This window comes from Vicugna pacos, chromosome 11 (genome assembly GCF_048564905.1).
Source record: "Vicugna pacos chromosome 11, VicPac4, whole genome shotgun sequence".
NCBI classification, from domain to species: Eukaryota; Metazoa; Chordata; class Mammalia; order Artiodactyla; family Camelidae; genus Vicugna; species Vicugna pacos.
In genome coordinates, this window is record NC_132997.1 from 55,063,585 (window position 1) to 55,080,806 (window position 17,222).

A 17,222-nucleotide genomic window follows, 5' to 3' on the forward strand; every position below is an offset into this window, starting at 1 on the left:
TCAGTTTAGACGTTTAAATAATCAGAGATTCTTATTTCAAAGTTTTCTTTTCTTTTTTGTTGCTCAGTAATGCACTATATATAGTTATTTGTTTTTTTTTTTAACCTTTTAACCCCCTTCACCCATTTCTCCCACTGCCCATCCCTGCCTCTGGCAACAACCAATCTGTGCTCTGTATACATGAGGTTGTTTTTGCTGTTGTTGTTTCAGATTCCACATATAACTGAGATTATACAGTACTTATTCTCCTCTGACTTATTTTAATTAGCATAATGCTCTTGAAGTCCATCCATGTTATTCCGAATGGCAATATTGCACATTTTTTTAAAATGGCTGACTAATGCTTCATTTATATACATATATGTATGTTTATATGCATATATCTATGTATGTAGGTATATATATCACAGTTTCTTTATTCACTCATCCATTGATAAACACATGAGTTGTTTTCACATCTTGGCTATTGTAAATAATTTGGCAGTAAACATGGAGATGCATATATCTCTTCAAGTTTGTGTCTTCATTTTTTTCAGATAAACACCCAGAAGTGGAATTGCTTCATCATATGGTAATTATGTTTTTATTTTTTAAATTTATTTTATTTTAGGAACCGCCATACTGCTTTCCATAGTGGCTATACCAATTTACATTCCCACCAAGGGTGTAAGTTTTTCTTTTTTTCATATCCTCACCAACATTTATTTCCTATCTTTTAGATAATAGCCATTCTAACAGGTATGAAGTGATATCTCATTGATGTTTTCATTTGCATCTTCCTGATGATTAATGATGTTGAGCATTTTTTCATGTACTTGATAGCCATCTGCATGTCTCCTTTGGAAAAATGTCTTTTTAGATCCTTTGCCAATTTTTAAACAAATTGTTTGTTTATTTGCTGTTGGGTTGTTTGAGTCCTTTATGCATTTTTGTTTTGTTGATAGATTCCTTTGCTTTGCAGAAGCTTATTTAGTTTGATATAGTCCCACTTACTTATTTTTGCTTTTGTTACTTTTCGCCAGATTCAGAAAAAACCTCACCAGAGAGTTTACTGCCTATGTTTTCTTCTAGGAGTCTTATGATTTCAGGTCTTAAATCCAAACCTTTAATCCATTTTGAGGTAACTGTTGTGTATGGTGTAAGGTAGTGGTTGATATCATTCTTTTGCATGTAGCTGTCCAGTTCTCCCCACGCCATTTATTGAAGAGACTGTTTTTTCCCCAGAAGCTGGTAGTTTTAATAGATTTTTTTTTCTACAGCCACAAAGATGTGCAGGAGGGCATGAAATCACTTCTCATGTCTTCTCTAGGCCATCAAAATAACTGAAAAAGTGTAGGATCTAAAATAGCCATGTAATTTAAGGTCAAAAGAGTATACCTGTGATCTTCTTGAACCTTGTGAATTGTGAGAACTGATGGGAACTTGGATGCCTACAGCTTGTGCCACCGTGGATAATGATAATAAACCAAGTGCCGTCTTTGTAAGCCACTGTCACGAGGAAATTAGATTTAATCTCTAGAAGAGGGGATGTCATGAAAGTGGATCCTCTATATGTGGAAAATAACTCGATTAACTTAGATTAAGTTCTTTTCTTCCAGTGGAATAAAGGCTTGAATTACAATGAATTTCAATCAATGAAAAGAAAAAAATAGACAATGGTCCTTGAAAGCTGAATTTTTCGCTTGGGAAAATGTATCCCCAGTATAAAGATGCTGATGCATAAAAAATGGGTTTGTTAACATTTTCATTGGTGAACAAATCCTGATAATATTTTCCTCTTCCTATGTCCTTAGGTTGTTTTAAAAATTAACAAGAAAAATAAACTAAGGACACAGAAAGATCACTGGATTAGCCACATTATGTCCTTCACAGATAGAATATAACTATTGGATGTGTTTTCAGTGTAGTTTTAGCCACAACAAAATTGAGGGTTAGTAGTGGGATGTAACTAATTTCCCTAAGACTTGTGCTGAGGCATATTGCTAAGCTTCACTTGCCCCTAATTTTTAAATGGGCTTGCAATCATTCCCAAATCCCCTAGAGAGTAGTATTTTTGTGATCAGATTTTGACCCAGGGGCTACAATTTAGATGTTTTCATCGGTGAGTAACATGAGGCTCCTTTCATGTTAAAAAAACAAGAATAAAAAAACAACTTCAGGCTTTATCTAAGTCAATTGGTTTGCATGTTTGAGCAACACAAATTTATTTTACATTTATTGCATTTATAAACTAGAAAGTGGCAGTAGTATTATTTTAATTGATGCCAACATTATTTTAAGATCTGTAAATCACGTAAAGTATTTTCTGCTTAAAATGTACTAAGAGAACTAAGAGTGACAGGTTTATTTTCCTCAAAGTTACTATTGAAATAAGCATGGAAACACTGAAGTGTTATAAAAATTTAACAACATTTTGTATGGAGAGAAGTGTACTTGGTTTGTCACTAGTATACCAAGACGGCAGGAGTGACTAGAGAAGAATGAGAGAAATGATTAGGTCAAAAGCTATGGCCAGGATAAGGGGGTCAGATTTCCACAATTATGTATAATCCATACATTGTTTAGATTTGAAAACAAAATAAAAGCTTCTAGAGTATTTAAGGTGAGAAATGATGTGATTTGTTTGAGGATCACTCTGGCTGCTAGGTGGTACACAGGTGATGAAGGGCAGTGATGAAGTACGTAAACCAGTGAGGATGTCATTGCAACGGTTCAAGAAATTGATGATGTTACTAAATCTGTAGAGGTAGAGAACAGTCTAGAAATCTAGAATTTTCTAAAAGAATTACAACATAAATTTATCTTACTTATATGTTAAAAACATGTGGTACTGGTACAAAAACTGAGAGATAAGTCAATGATTTAGAACTCAATAGGGCAAGAATTGACTGAGAAAATAACAGAAAAGAATGACAGCCCAGAAATAGACCATTGTATACATAATATACATGCATAAGTTTTTAAATACCCAAATTAATTAAAAACAGTAAATATTCAAACATTGAAATTTAAGAAGTAATTCTGGGAAAAAGTGACACTGTCATCTTACATTTCACAACAAAAAACATTTTTAGGTACAATAGGAACTTATAATTTTTAAAATATGAAGAAAAAAGGTATCTACATATGGAATTTTGTGATGAACGTTATTTCCTAAACACATTACATTTTTTACAGCCACATGGGATTATGAAGAATCTAAAAACATTTTAAGTCAAAAATAAAATTGGAAGGTATCTGTAGAATAACAAAACATTTAGACAAGGAATCAGCATCTTTTTTACAGAAATTGATCTTACCAAACACTAAAACAAATGCTAATGTAGCCATAAAAAAATTCAAAGATCATCACAAGAAATGAAAGTTGTTTATCTTTCAGGAAGAATAAGAATCCCATTGCTTATTAAATGCATATAGATTAAAATGGCAATATTATGTAATCATGATGTGTCAATTTTCAAATTGCTTTTTTCTAATAAGCAGCTAGCTGGATTATCAGTTGACCCTTTAGAGAATAATTAGACAGGATGCTTAAAAATTCTGTTTCTGTTTTTTACTGTGGGTCACATTTCTATAAATGACTTCATAAAAATAAAAAATACATTCAAAGATGTTTCTGTAACACTATTATACTGGGATACTGGAAATAAAAATTTACGTTGTCCAATTAAAGTGTGGCACAGACAGTATAAAATACTATGCAACCATTAATGTGTGTATTTTCAAAAGGTAATAATGACACAGACTATTTCCTTGAATGCAAATATAAAATGTAGGATATAATATGCTTGCAACTATTTTAAAATCACACATGTGCTTAGATAAGCTAATGGGCACATCTGCTCTATAGTCAAATTAACCAAGGATTGGATCTCAGCACTGAAACTTCCTAGCGGTGTTATCTTGGATAATTCAATCTGTGCAACTTTAGCCAGGTTAATATGTGCTTATTTTGCCTCTATATAAAATGGAATAATAGTAAATATGATATTTTGTGAAAATAAATTGTGAAAATTCTATGAGGCAATGCTCAAGAGAGCTAATAAAAGTGTTTTACCTTTTATACGTAATTTACATTTTGTACATAACAAACATTCCTGTTTCTACCAAATCAAGTTTAAAAATGGAATATTTACTCTATTTTGGGAAACTTTTTCTACTCATCTTTCATCATACTCTTTAAAATTGCTCCCTTAAATTGCTCTCCTTAAATTCATTTTAATCATCTTTTTGAGCTTTATTGTGTAGTACTGTCTGCTTTTGAACTAAAGTTTCAAACTTAATTTACTTCCTTTCCTTAGTACTACATTTTTATGATTCCCCATATTTGACACATATGGCTTGTTGATTCATTTTCACTGTGCATATGATTCACTGAATGAATACACAATAATTTATTCAGTCTAATTTTGGTGACATTTAAGTTGATTCCGTTTTTCTTGATATTACAAAAACTCTTATACACCTGTGCAACTCCCATGCACCTATGCCGGAGTGTCCCTAGAATTGGAACCGCTGGGTGGTAGGTAAAGTGCGTGTTCATTTCACTAATCGCAGTTTCTCCTTTCAGCTCCACTGATTCCTTTGATTTCAATTATTAACTCTGTTGATATCTCAGAGAACCATCATAAGAATGGCCTCAATAACCACTCCCCCTTCTCAACACACACACACACACACACACACACACACACACACACACACACAAACCTTAAAGGAGAGGTACTAGACTATACCAGGCTACAATATTCAAAACAGATTCTTTTGCAGGGTTGGAAACCTCTCTGTAGTGCTAAGTACTTCACATCACCACAACGTCACCACAAAACAGAATGTTTTAACTATGCTTTTGTAGAAGCCAACTGTGTTCTATCTGTCTGACACAGTTCAGATTTTAGGTTACTGATGTAACAATATCTCCTCTCGTGGGTACGTCGTGGGTACATTTTTCCTCACCTATTGTCTGTGTTTTAGCCGTGACGTAAAAAAATAATGATTTCTCAAATTTCAAATCTTTTAGGCAAGTCCTTTTCTTTGTTTAAGCATAACATCATCAATTCCTTATCAGCGTACTGTTGACGATATATACGCCATTAGCTCATGAAACCCAACCATCGATAGTGCAACCACCATCAGCATTTCCTTGACTGCTTCATGATATGGATTGAGTGGGCTATGTCTTAATTCCAGTTTTGTTGTAATGATCCTGGGAGACGTGCTCAGGCTTTTAAATTACTGCAGCAATGCAGCTAGAAAAATTAAAGTAATTTTCCCTCAGACCAAGGTAAATAAATCCTTTTCATACCCTGTTTTTAGCTTTCAAAAAAAATATGGGACAACAGTCTTTCTTTATGGCATATTAGGACATTAATTATTCTCTAGATGAAAATAAGAAATAAAGGATAAGGTAGGTAATATATTTCTAACTGGATTTGAACATGGATAATTAAAAGGCAAGAGACAATGTGTCTGATCATATCTAATCTTATATCATGATTTCTTTTGGTGGGAAATGTGTAATACTTTAGTTTCTACACTTCCCTGAACAGCCATTATCTATTTCTTAAGCTAAGGGAAAATCTTTATGAAACTTATGGAAAATTACTTTCTTTAGACATGTGTTCATTGTAGACAAAAGAAAAAAAATCACATAAAAGCAAATTCATCTGCAACTAAAAATAGCTATGCTGTGTTGGTTTACCTGAATTACAGACAGAAATACATTTTAACAGGAGAACATAGGAGAACAACAGATATCATTTCAGACTCTAAAAAATAGAAGAATATTCCTTTTATAAACTTATAAACATGTTTATTTGATGTCATGAAATCTTTTCTCAAAGAGATACTGCTGAAATAAATCTAGGTTTGCCTTGAACAAGTAGGAGGACACACTCTGTGAAGTCTTTTCCTGATCTACCAGAGGGACTTGATGCATGACTTGTGGGCTAAAGTGCCTAAGGGACACCCCAAGAAAGGAAGTAGAGGGAATAACTGATGACAACCGTGCTTACTGAATAAGATAAATAAAGTAAGACAACACATTCTTTCTACATTGGTTGGGAATAAACCTGAGTGTTAACAGAATATCTAACTAATGAGCTTATCCAAATCAGCTTTAATTTTTCTTATTAAGAACTGAAAAATATTTGATCTGGAGCTGGTGGGGTAGTTTGGGAATGCAGTCAGTGACAATATACTGTCAAAATTTCTCTTCAGTCACCTTGGGAATGTGGTTTATATTCTCCATCTTGTTACCTCATGGTTACATAATAGTTAATTTACTACCACCATCTCATCTGCATTTCAGATAGGAAGAAGTGAAAGAACACGGCAGTGAAAGCCTCTTCTTTTAAAAGAGTTTTTCTAGAAGGCTTTTTCAATGACTTCCACTTTCATCTTATTGTTCAAAAGATTCTATCATGTCAGACACTCTCATCCCCATCTTTTGAAAGAACTGTTATCGTTAGTAAACAAGTACTGAAGATTGTTATATAAGTCATGTGGGTAAACAAGCTTTTTTAAAAATGAAAAGAATAAAAGTGAACTTCAGAAACAAAAAGTAGAATAATGGTTACCAGCAGAGTAGGGATTGGGGAATTGAGGAGATGTTGGTCAAAGGGTATAAACTTCCAGTTACAAGATAAATTCTGGGGATCTAATGTACAGCATGGTGACTTTAGTTAAAAACACTGTATTACATACTTCACAGCTGCAAAGAGAGTAGATCTTAAACGTTCTCACCACATACAAAAAGTGGTAATTCCATGACATGATGGAAATGTTAGCTAAAGCTACAATGATAATCATTTAGCAATATGTAAGTGTATCAAATCAACATATTGTAATACTTTAAACATATACAATGTTATATGTCAATTTTATCTCAGAAAAGCTGAAAAAAAGTAAAACTAAATACTCGAAAAAAAAAAAAAGAATTGTGATGGTTAATTTTATTTGTCAACTTGGAGGATGTTTTTTGTTTCTTGGATGAGTAACATTTTAATCCCTGAACTTTGGGTAGAGCTGCTGCTCTCCCTAACACAAATGGGCCTCATTCAATCAGCTGAAGTCCTGGATAGAAAGAAAGACCAACCTCCCCCAGCAAGGGGGAATTCTCCAGAAGGCTGCCTTTGAACTTCATCTGCACCATCCATTCTCCTAGACCTCCAGGCTTCCAGCTTACACCGCAGATGTTGAACTCTATCCTTCATAATCATGTGATCCAATTCCTCATAATAAGTTTCCTACACATTTTATTGCTTCTGCTTCTCTGGAGAACCCCGAGTAATACAATTGTCATTTGTATACTTTTATGCATTAAGTTTTTTCTCCTTCTCCAAGCCTTTCATTTCCTATGATTATGTTTTTCTTGTACCGCATTAGTGTTCTATTGTTTTCTTCATAAAATTTTCTATCTTTATTCTTAACTTTACTCCTACTTTAAAATGTCTTTTCTTCCATCATAACTCCTGATTATTATTTCTGATCCTAAAGGCTGTTTCTTTTAGTATATTAATTTTATACCTAGTCACTTCATGAAATTATCTTTTTTACTGATCATTTTATTTTCAGATTTTTAGGCATACAAACATGTTATAAGAAACTAATAATAATTACATCTCCTTCTTTTCAAAGTTTAAACATTGTATCAGTTTTTAATTCCCTGATTGCATTTGCTAGTCCCTTAAGTACAATATTACAATATCATTCCTTCTGTTCTTGATATTAAAAAGACTACTTCACACATTTTAATATAATATTTAAAAAAAACAAATATAGTAGTAAGCTTCTGGGGGTTGGAATCAGATTTCTCTTCATATTTCTTATACTGCCTAAATCACCATCATGCCTGGATCAGAATCTAAACAAGTTCCTACCATTTTATTTGACTGATACAATTTTAAGTCTCTTTAAATCTCATTTTTCAATACCCACCTTTTTGTTTTCCATGTACTTCTTTGTTGTTGTTGTTAAAGAAAACATTTTGTTTGTTGTTCTATCATTTGCTAGGACTTGACATATTGTAATGTATTAATTCAGTCATTTCCCTTAATTTATTATATAAAATTCCTGTGTAAAAAGAAACATTTCTCCTCAACTATTCAAATACCCTGAGGTAGGAGTTCATACAAAATATATTATAAAAAAATTGATTCTTTTTCTATGATTATTAACTTTCAGGAATGTGATAAATAATTTTGGTCAGCAAACTATTATAAATATATAGATTTAAATGTAATTAATATGATTCAATCTAAGGCTATCATTTTCATTGCTTCTCAAATAGTCCCATTTTTTGGCCAGTAGCAATCTCTATGCATTGGTTCCTGAGTCCTTTTGAAACAATGCTGAAGTTCTTGATGGCTAACTTGCATTCTGCCACCATGTTACATACTTATATTGCATGTTTCCCCTATTCATGGTATCAGCCACTTCTTCCACAAAGCCTTGGATTTTTTTATTAGGAAATAGTATTAAGATCCCACATCCTAGTTTGTCGGTGTTTTTTGCTACTGTTTTTTATTTTGGAGAAAATATACCATTAATTCATACTTTTATTTCTAAATTAAATTTAGGTGTATAGGGCTTTAATGTGTTTGGTTTTGTTTGCATCTATTTTCTCTAATGATGAAAATAGTTTATTGAACATATTAATTTTTGATAAATTAAGATTCTGAAAAAAGTTTATGGCTTGAAGATTGTATGTCCTTTGCATCTCCAGATACATTACTGAGTTAATATGTGAATTTCCATACATGTGAGTGCAAGCTCACACACACACACACTTGCACACGCACACAATTTCCACATGTGTGCAAGTGCATGCACATATACACAGTTACTGAGATTTTGACAGCTATTCTTTGTATCTTTAAATCAATTTGAAGAGAATATTTGTCTCAAACACATTAAATCTAGTCAATAAACATATTACCTCTCTTTTATTTGGATCTTCAAATTCTCTAAAATATAATATTTTATATTTATTACGGTAGAGTCATTCATTGTGTATGCTTTATTAAAACTGTTCTGTGTGTGCTTTATGTTTTTAATGTTTTTTTAAATAATTGCATTTCATTTTCATTTCTTTATAGCTAGTACACAGAAACATCATTACATTTAGTATTTTAAACTTGTATCCTAAGACTTTCCTTAATATACTTATTAATTCTTGCAGTTTTGTAGGTTCTTTAGAGTTTAATATATAGAATTTCACACAATCTGTAAATAGAGTTTTACTTTCCCTTCCTCATTTTATTTCTTTTATGAATGTTCATTTTCTCATTACACTGGATAGAATCTCAGTAGAGTATTTAATAAAAGTGTTTTGAGCAAACATCTTTACTTATTCTTAATCTTTAAGAGAGGCCTATAATATTTATTTCACCATTAAGTATTATATTACCTGTAGGCATTTTATAACTACCGTATGTGAAGACAAAAAGGATTCTGTCAATTCTTAGCTAGCTTAAAAGTGTTTTTTTTTAATCATGTATATGATATGAAATTTGTTAAATAATCTTCCTGCATATTTTGAAATGATCATATACTTTTATATTGTTATTCTGCTTTTCTCTGTTATTTTGGTGAATTATATTGCAAGCTTTTTAAATTTTGAATCAAGCTTGAATTTCTATAATAAACCCTACTTTATTATTTTGTGTATCACTGCATTCTACATCCTACTATTTCACTGAATAGTGTGTATATATATACATATATATTTATATCTTTTCAATAGCAGTACAATCTCTTCCTGCATATTGTCTACTTTTCCCTTAGAGCCCTTACCACATTAATTATAGTGTTTTAAAATTCTTGCGTGATAAAAATATCTATGTCATAGCTGAGTCTGGTTCTACTGTTTGCTTCATCTCTTCCCAATATGTTTTTTTTTTCTTTTTTAAATCTGGCCAGGAGTTGCGCCATGTTTAATGTTTGTAGTAGCTGTACCTCCTACAACATCAAAATCTTCTAGTGTTTGCTTTTGTCTCCTGTTTTGACTCCACTTTTCCTTAAATACTCTTTCTCAAAGACAGTCTTTGTCTTTCAGCTCCTTTGACTGTAATCCACTACAACTCAGGAGCCCTGTGGGTGTGATGGGAAGGTGTGGGAGTTGGGAGCATTCTGTAACCTAGTTAAATCTGTCCTTTAGTGTGTTTATGTCTGTGACATGTGACCTTTACTAGCGTGTATTCTTGTAGATTTCCCATCCCACACCTGCACTTAGGTGAGATGGGACGTATAGAAGGGGCTAGTGAGAGAAATGACCTTCCTCCATGATTCTGGGACAAGGCTCTGGTAAAGTCTTTACTCTGCAGAGTAAGCCTTTGTTACAGAGAATGCTCTGGTAGTATTTCAAAATGACTTATCTTTATTTGTAGCCAAATGAAAAGGTGTCCTTTCTTAGATCATCAAGCATAAGAACCTGGGGGAAGTTCTGGAGGTACTCATGAGCATTTTGCTGCCCACATTGACCAAGACTGTGGCCCCCAGGAGGTTCTTCCTCTAATGCTAGTCTATATTCAGTGTAAAGCAATTAATCAAAATTCCCAATCAGTACTCTTTATCACTTTATGGTTCTAATGATTTTTGCTCCAGGTAATCAGATCTCTGCTGTGACTTTCTGGATTTGCTTGACTCTCCATATTTCATGAAAACGCTGTGCCCTGTAATCTCAGTTCTCTTACGGGTCAAGAAAAGGGCATTTTTGTATTTATTTTTTGCTTGCTCTGTTTTTTTGTTGTAATGATGGGAGTGACTGTTTGGAACTAAAACTACTTCATAAATATTGTTAATGGTCAACATATTTTATCTGAATATAGTTTGTTTTACTTATTTCTTGTTAAGCATTTAGTTTTTACTGTTTCCTTGAGAGAGATAATGCAGCTATAGACAGTAATTCTCACATAGTGATTTAATTTAAGTTTAACCCTTATAATTTAAACTACTGAGTTTAAATTCATATATATTATTGCTTTGATACCTAAGGCTACATTGGCCTTCAAAAAACTTATTATACCCTGGGTTCCTACAAGAGTGAACAAAAGTGCTTTTTTGTTAGCATAGGTTAAGGCAACTCTAGGACAGCATCAAGCATACTAACGTTCATATTATATGTACAAGTCATTATACATGAACCTCATGGCAACCACAAACCAAAACCCTGCAACAGGTACACACACAAAAGAGAAAAGAATCCAAATATAACATTAAAGATAATCATCAAACTACAAAGAAAAAGAGCAAAAGAAGAAAAGAACCAAAAAATTACTACAGAAACAACCAGAAAACAATTAACACAAAGGCAGTAAGTACATACTTATCAACAATTGTTTTAAATGGAATGGACAAAATTCTCCAGTTAAAAGACACAGAATGGCTGCATGTATAATATATATAGAGAGAGACTCACTTCAGATCTAAAGACACACGCAGACTGAAACAGGAGATGGAAAAGAGTATTCTGTGTTAATGGAGACAAAAAAGGAAAGCCAGGGTAGTAATACTTACATCAGAAAAAATAGACTTTAAAACAGAGACTGTAATTAAAGTAGAACATTACATAATGACAAGATGATCAATCCAATAAGAAGATATAATAATTGTTTATATATATGTATATATATATACCCACCACATCTGAGCACCTACATACATAAAGCAATTATTAACAAACATAAAGTGAGAAATTGACAGTATATAATAGTAGAGGACTTTAATATCCCATTTACTTCAATGGACAAATTATCCAGACAGAAAATTAATAAGGATACACTGGCCATAAATGATACTTTAGATCCGATGGACTATATATATATAATAATGTGAGATATATATATATATATATATATATCTTATATATATATAAGACATTCCATATAAAAGCAGAATACACATTTTAGTAAAGTGAACATGAAACATTCTTCAGTATAGCTCACTTTCCAGACCAGCAGTCTTAATAAATTTAAGAAGACTGAAAGATTGAAATCATATCAAACATGCTTCCTGTCCAAAATGGTACAAGACTAGAAGTCAAGTACAAGAATAAAACTGTAGAAAATACAAACATGTGGGGTCTAAATAATGCTATTAAACACAATACAGATCACTGAAGAAATCAATGAGGAAATTAAAAAACACTTGGAGACAAATAGCAATGGAAATACAGCAAACAAAATCTATGAGAGGCAACAACAGCAGTACTAAGAGTTATGTTTATAGTGAGCCCACCTCAGGAGACAAGAAAAATCTCAAGTAAACAACCTAACCTCACACCTAAAGGAACTAAAAACAGAGAACAACAACACAAAAATCCCCAAATCAGTAGAAGGATAGAAATGACAATGATCACAGCAGAAATAAATAAAATGGTGCTCCCCAAGTAACAGAAAAGACCAATGAAACTAAGAGCTGATTCCTTGAAAAAAATAAAAAATAAACCTTTAGCTAGATCCAGTAAAGAAAAAAAGAGGGCCAAAATAAATAAAATCAGAAAGACATGTTAGAACTAACACCACATAAATACAAAGCATCATAAAAGATTACTGCAAATGATTACACACCAACAAAATGCACAACCTAGAAGAAATGCATAAATTCCTAGAAATGTACAATTTGCCAAGATTGAATTGGGAAGAAATAGAAAATATGAACAGACCAGTTATCAGTAATAGGATTAAATCGGTAATTTAAAACTCCCAACAAACAAAATTCCAGGTCGTGACAGCTTCACAGGTGAACTCTATCAAACATTTAAAGAAGAGTTAATACCTATTCTTCCTAAACTATTCCAAAAAAAAAAAAAGTGGAATGCCTCTGAACTAATTCTATGAGGCAAGCATCAACCTAATAATAAAACCAGACAAAGACACTACAGAGGAAAGAAAGAAAGAAAGAAAGAAAGAAAGAAAGAAAGAAAGAAAGAAAGAAAGAAAGAAAGAAAGAAAGAAAGAAAGGAAGGAAGAAAGAAAGGAAGGAAGAAAGAAAGAAAGGGAAAAGAAAAGAAAAGAAAAGAAAAGAAAAGAAAAGAAAAGAAAAGAAAAGAAAAGAAAAGAAAAAAAGAAATTAAATTACAGGTCAACATCCTTCATGAACATATATGCAAAAATCTTCAACAAAATATTAATAAACCAAATTCAACAATATTAATAAAAACTCATACACTATTATAAAGTGGGATTTATCCTAGTGTGGAAGGATGGCTCAATAACTGCAAATCAATCAATGTGATATACTAAATTAACATATTGAAAAATAAAAATCACACGATAATTTCAGTAGACATAGAAAAAACTCGAAAAAATTTGAAATACATTTATGTCAAAGCTCTGAACAAAAGTGAGTATAGGTGAAGCATACATCAATTCAATTAAGGCCATATATGACAAAAATCTACAACAAACATCAAACTCAATGCTGAAAAGCTGAAAGCAGTTTCTCTAAGATCAGGAATAAGACAAGTATATCCAGTCTCACCACTTTTATTCAACATAATGTTATAAATTCTAAGCCACAGCAATCAAACTAGAAAAATAAATAAAAGGAATTCAAATTGGAAAGGAAGGAGTAAAACTGTCGCTATCTGTTCATGACTTGACACTACATGTAGATAACCCCAAGCCTCCACCAAAAACCTATCAGAACTCAGCAATGAATTTGGTAAATTTACAGATTATAAAATTGATATATAGTAATTTTTTTTCATTTCTATGCACTAACAACAAACTATAAGAAAAAGAAATTAAAAAATTAAGAAATTAAGAAAAAGCTTATTTACAATTCTAATAAAAGGAATAAAATACCTAGGAATAAATCTAATTAAGGAGTAACAGAGCTATACTTGGAAATGTATAAGCCATTGATGAAAGAAATTTAGGATCACAAAAATGAATGGAAATATGTACCATGCTCATTGACTGGAAGAATTAATACTGTAAAAATAACTATTCTGTCCAAGGCAATGTACGGATTCAGTGCAATCCCTATCAAAATACCAAAGGCATTTTTCACTTAAGTAGAATTGTGACATCTATGTCCACCTCCTAACTTTAGTATTTTTATTAAACTCCTGTTAAACGCTGTTATAATTTTTTAAATGCATAACTTGCTTCTGTGGGAAATTAAGGATGACCACAAACCATTTGTCATTCTTCTGAGACAGGGTTTACAGTCCCTCTTTTATAAATATAGGCTGCTATGTGAATGCTTTGTCCAGTAGAATACAACAGAAATATTATTTTGCTAGTTTCTAGGCCTAGCCTTTAAGAGAAATGACAGTTCTAAGCACAATGAAAGAGATACAATTACTTTACTGGAGACAATTACTAGAGAAGCCTGGAGAGTAAATGACATCCAGCTGATTCCCACACTTGCAGCCTTCTCTGACAATACTCTACTTATGGGAGCAAAACTGTCACAAATCTTCCAGACAAGCCATACATAAGCTGAGTACCCCAGAGTGATCTCAGTCAAAGCCATGAAGAATGGCCATATTTTCCAACAAAGCCCAGTCTACATTTCTGATTCACACAATCATGACATAATAAAATGTTAATTTTTTTAGCTACCAAACTTTGAAGTTATTTGTTATACAATGGTATCTAACCACTACGGAAATAACAATATAATTTCCCTTTATCTCTATCAGTATGATTGATTATATTAATAAATTCGTAATACTGAAACAGCATTTCATTCTTGATTATTATACATAACCATTTTATTATTTCTGCTATTTAAATTTATTTAATTTTTTAACTTATAATCATAAATCAGTTTGAGTTCCAGATTTGTTTTTTCTTGAAATCTTCTTCAGACTTTCAGAACAAAGATGCACTTACTTCATGAAAATAGGAGTTAAGGAAGTTTTCATTTCATTTGTATGATCTGGATATATTAATTGAGGTTATCTACTTTTCCAAGGTTTTATTGATTTCTTCTTGAAAAATATAAGGACCTCGTGTTATAATGTGAAAGAGATTTTCAACTATATTCACTTTTTCTTCTCTTTTTATTCATTGGCTTATTATTAAACTTTCTTACTCCATAGAAATTAATTTTGGTAAATTTTATTCTCCTAGAAAATTATCCATTTTTTGGATTTTCAGTCATATTCCAAAGGGTTAGAAAAATAGTTTCCTATGATTTATTTTCAATTTTTCTCTTTTTACATGGTTATTTGCACTTCATAATTTCTAATATTATATATTGGCATTTTCTTCTCCTTCATTTTAAAATTAGGTTATTAACTTTTTTGGGGGGATATTTTTGGAAGAACCAACTTTTGGATTTTATTTATGTAATGCTATTTATAATACTATCTTTCTGATTACTACCTTATTTAATTTTGCTTTTGTATTTATCAATTATTTCTCTCAACTTCTTTACTTTTTTTGCTTTTAAATTTTTGGATTATGTGTCTCTATTAAAATTATATTTTTGTGAACTGCTTACTAATAACTGAGAGATTACATTATTCTTTTATTATTATAATTTTAGAAAGAATCTGGGGATGTGTGTGTAGATTTATATACTATGCTACTAGATGCTGCCATCTCGATGCCAGTCTTTCATGCTTGCTTTGAAACATTGACTTTACTGTTGTTGTCACTGAATGGGTAATCCAAGCCACACCCTAGACTGAAATGCCTGGCCTGTTTGTTTCAGGATGGGGACAGTTGTCTTATTTTGTGTTGCTAATTGCATCATTTCATCAACTAAATCAGTGAACGTTATCCCCGAGGAAACCATCTCCTACACAGTTATATCCAAACCTCTCAGAAAGGAAAAAAGATTTTGAATTTTTCATTGGAAGAAAAATAATGTTTAAACAATTATTTCAGAATATAAAATTTAGGGAGGCATTAATATTTCTATGTTTCTTTCAGGAGGGCTTGAATTTTAAAAATTGATAAACATGGAGCAAAATGAAATATCTGATACTATTTCATAGATGTGTATTTAATTTATGGGCAATGATGTTACTATGTATTTTAACCTAGTCTTACATATTGTTTAACTTTTTAGATATATTTAAATAGTTTAAAAGTCTAATCTCTTTAAAAGGGTGTCTATCTTACATATAATTTATGGTGAAATAGGGATATTTATTTGGTAACTCTTAATATTTTTAAATTTTATTGTGATAAGAACAGTAAACATGAGAGTCACCTTTTAAACAAAATTTTAAGTGCACAATTCAGTATTCTTGTCATGTAGGTACGTTACATAGCAAATCTCTAGAACTTATTTTGCTTAACTAAAACTTTATGATCTTTGCTTAGCAACTCCCCATTTCTCTCTTTCTGATTACTCCTTTGGTAATCATAATTTCACTTTTTGATTCTATAAATTTGCCTATTTTAGATGACACATGTAAGGGAAATCATGCAGTATGTCCTTTTGTGAATGGCTTATTTCATTCAGTGTCATACTCTCAAGTTTCACACATTTTTACAAATGGTAAGCTTTCCTTCTTTTTAGGCAGAATAATAATCCACTGTATGTATATACCATCATGCATATACATCACACATTTCACTAAAGGTATATATGTGTGTGTGTATATATATATATATATTTACTTCATCCATTCAGCCATCAATGACTGTTTGGATTATTTCCATGCCTTGGCTGTTGTGAATAGTGGTACAATGAACACAGAAGCGCTAATATGGCTTCAAGATCCTGATATCATTTTTGGGGGGCTAAATATACAGAAGTAAGGTTGCTGGATCACAGGACAGTTCTATTTTAACTACTGGAGGAAACTCCATATTGTTTTCCAGAGCCCCTATACCATTATGCATTCCTATCAATAGTGTACAAGTTCCAGTTTCTCCACATTCTTGCCAATATTATTGTCTCTTTGTTTTCTTTTTTTATAACAGCCATCCTAATAGGTGTAAGGTAATATCTTATTGTGGTTTTGATTTTCACTTTTGTAATGATTAATGATATTAAACACCTTTTTATTTACCTGTTGGTCTTGTTTAGAAAAACTTCTATTAAAGTATTTTGCCCATTTTTTAATGCCCTTTTTTTCACTATTGATTTTCATGTTTTGAAATTCAGCTTTTCATTTTCAAATTTTTTAAGTTTTGCACATGTACATGCAAAAAATATAATTTTTGGAAAAATATTTTTGATGCTGTGATGTACTTCATAAGACTATATAATTTTTGATGTCTATAGATTTAAACACTTTTAGTTGGTTT